At 34.7% G+C, this 3,374-nt stretch overlaps 1 long non-coding RNA gene across 1 annotated transcript in view; it reads right to left on the bottom strand.

Moving 5' to 3' along the window:
* Nucleotides 1–384: 384 nt before the first annotated feature.
* The window catches only part of LOC114058563, a 15,346-nt gene continuing 12,356 nt past the window's right edge, over nucleotides 385–3,374 (bottom strand). Inside the window, exons 2-3 of the long non-coding RNA XR_003571479.1 lie at nucleotides 1,636–1,725; nucleotides 385–492 (exon numbers count right to left, since the gene is read on the bottom strand). This is a non-coding gene — a long non-coding RNA (uncharacterized LOC114058563). The remainder of the gene's footprint in view (nucleotides 493–1,635; nucleotides 1,726–3,374) is intronic.

Raw genomic sequence — 3,374 nt, 5'->3', positions numbered from 1 at the left:
ATGGTTATTGCTACAATCTAGTTCCAAAATTGCGGTTTGGGATCAATTAGTAGGTCATGAAGAGTTTCTGGAAGGATATGGCTCAGCACAGGTTCATAGTAAAGCATATTGTCTGTATTCCAAAGGTGTGACTGCCCTTCTGCTCCCTGGCAATAAAATACCCACTTCACATGGCCTATGTTGAATAGCTGCTTATGACAGTGGCACTTTTCTCTACTAAACCTGATAAAAATCAAGCTTTTTGGACACAACCCCCTTTTTTTTTTTTTCTTTTTTTTTTTAATTATTGTTAGTGCCAATCTATCTAGAAGAAAAGTGGAATTTTTCTTTCAGTTCAATCTTTTATGATGTTCACAGTATATGTTCACTTGATGTTCACATCAAATATTCTGCAGCTTCTTACTGTGGTTCACTTGAGAACACAGGACTTGTCCCTGACCGACACAGTAACATCAGACTTCCAAATTATTACATTCCAAATTTTCTCTTGCCCTTGAAAAAAAAAAAAAAAAAAGAAAGAAAGAATACCTGGATGTTTTTCCCCTCCAAACCAAGATCATTTGCACAACTATGCTGAAAGATACAATTCAAGCAAGTCACATTATTCACAAGACAGAAGTGACACTTTTCCTGAGTACTGTAGGAAGAGCAGGCTTTCATCTGCAACCTGCTATTTATTTCTATATTCCACACAAGAAACAGCCATCACCCAGCTCTGTGAAGAGTGCCTTAGCATTGCAGACAAGACACATCGAGGAAGAAGAAATTGCTACTGCTTTCCCAAGGAATATGCCACTCTTTACAGGACAAAATCATGTGATATGATAATGATGCAGATTATCTGAGACAGTCAGTTTGATGTATTCTATTCATCTCTTTGAGGTGTCAGTCTTTAAATCTAATGGTGACAGTCAAGTTTAGGCATGTTCTACAGCAAGACTTTATTCAGATTTCCCCTACCTGAACAAATACAAGAGAGAAAGATGCAACTCTGTACTTGGTATGGTTTCTCAAATTCTCTGTCCCTTCCCCAAGCTTGGTTCCACCCTTTTACCACAAAGCCCTCAGCAAGAAAGAATGTTCTTTGGCCAGACAGTAAAATTGCAATGAGGAAGCACAGTCCTTGTGAAAGGATTTTAAGAATTTGGAATTTGCTGTCAAATCCCATCCACTTTAATACATGCATGCATTGAAAGGCAGAATGATGATCCAAATCATGCATATGGGTGCAGTGAACACCAACCAGAGAGCAGTAAACGTATTTTTTTTTATTTTTTTTTTTTGTTATTTTTTTGTTGTTTATATTCTTTGAGCCGCACCTGCCGGCATTATAATTTCATGCACCACCATCAATGCAAATATATCTGTATTGAGTTGCAGTGAGAACTATGTTTTATTTCAATAGTTTCAGAAGACAAAAAAGGGGTTGTCTTGATCTTTTGAAAAACATTTCTTAGGAATCTGCAATAAACATCCTCTTAGTAAATGTTATTTGTCTCTAGGATACAATGCTTCCGTTTTAAATTAATCTGGATAGCTGCAGTTTTAATTGCTTCTGATAAGTTACCATAACTATCATTCAAGCTTATTTTGCCTGCTTTGTTTGTGTAGAGCAGTTTGTTATTCCAAGAATACCTGAAGTGATTTGAAGGAACATGCTGATCATTCTGTCTCACATTTAGAAAGCCATGCTGCTGAACATCCTTGACCTTTTAAAAAAGCCATCTGAAAACAAACGAACAAAAACATCACATGTATACCACATTTGGGTCTTGCTTCCTTTCTGCATTTTGTGAAAAGAAGTGAAGTGATTGGGTAAACTGGGTGCAAAATGAATAAATTATATTTTTTCCTTGGTCTCACCTTAATTGCCTTTGTCTGTGTGCAACATGACAGAGGTTTGAGTCATTCAGAACTGCATCTTCTATAATTAAAAAGAACTGTTACCAAAAGAGTAGATTCAATGTTCAGTCTGGGACTGAATTGCAGAGCGTGTTTAATTATCAGCCCTTATTTTAACATACTATTAATTCAGTTTCTCAAAATATCCTTTTCATTTAGAGCCATTGATGGAATAAAATGTGACACAATTTGTTTTCTTTTCTGCTAAGTAGATGATGTACTCTAACAAGAGCAGGTCGACATGACCTCAGCTGTAGTTATATCACATGATAACTACAATAGGACCTTATCAGAATCTGCTACTCTTTTATGTGCTTGAAAATTCAAAAAAAGAAATTAATGTTTGAGTAGGCCTTATCCACTTATAACAAAACAATAAAAATACGAACATAGCTATGAATTGCTAGATAATACCAGTCTGAGATTCTTCCTAGGTGAAGTTGCACATAGGAGAGAAAAAAAACTTATTAAGAGGAAGATGAGAAATAACTGCAAGAAGTTGTTTGAGTAATCATATGACTTTCAAACTACGTAGAAGATAGTATTTGATTATATTGTTGCCATTCAACCTTTTTTGTTTGTTTTTCTTTTTTCCTTTTTTTTTTTTTTTTTTTTTTTTTTTTTTTTTTTTTTTTTTTTTTTTTTTTTTTTTTTTTTTTTTTTTTTTTTTTTTTTTTTTTTTTTTTTTTTTTTTTTTTTTTTTGGTGATTATGTGCTTTACGCAGTCTTTTGAACTGTGATCGATTTTAAGTCCTTACTGGCTTTCTGAACTTTAGTGTATGGAGCTCTCACAGGCATTCTTAGCCTATAAGTTCACTACAATCTCATCTGATATTAATCGGTAGGACCATCTTACCATGAAACTCTTATTTTTTTACTCCATCCAAAGAGTCTCAAGATAGAGGTGGATATGCCTAATTTGGCTATGGCTTCCTGGCACCAGGCACACAGATAAAATTAATGTCTTTAGGTCCAGACTACTTTTTTATTCCCTCTGATGCAATGGAAAGCTGCACCTTATGGAGATGTCAATGATCGGGAGTAATACCATCTCTAAGTGCAGCATTTTGGGAATTACTCATTGTCATTTAAGCTCTCACAATTTTTTCTGTGCCATTGATAAAGATATAGTAAAATAGTCTGCATCCCAAAAATTTTGCACTCTGATGGCTGGATAATTCAAATGTCCTTGAAGAATGATCTCAGCTAAGGAGCTAAGTCCCTGCCCCACTCCCCTGACACTGAGATGAGCCATCTCACTGAAAAAGAGTAATAAACTCCCAATGCACCTTCTTTCTTTTCTTTTCTTTTCTTTTCTTTTCTTTTCTTTTCTTTTCTTTTCTTTTCTTTTCTTTTCTTTTCTTTTCTTTTCTTTTCTTTTCTTTTCTTTTCTTTTCTTTTCTTTTCTTTTCTTTTCTTTTCTTTTTTTCTTCCCTTCCCTTCCCTTCCCTTCCCTTCCCTTCCCTTCCCTT

This window comes from Empidonax traillii, unplaced genomic scaffold (genome assembly GCF_003031625.1).
Source record: "Empidonax traillii isolate 1590-97213 ecotype Southwest subspecies unplaced genomic scaffold, ASM303162v1 scaffold176:size2985712, whole genome shotgun sequence".
Lineage (NCBI taxonomy): Eukaryota > Metazoa > Chordata > Aves > Passeriformes > Tyrannidae > Empidonax > Empidonax traillii.
This window is presented reverse-complemented; position numbering and strand designations above follow the sequence as displayed.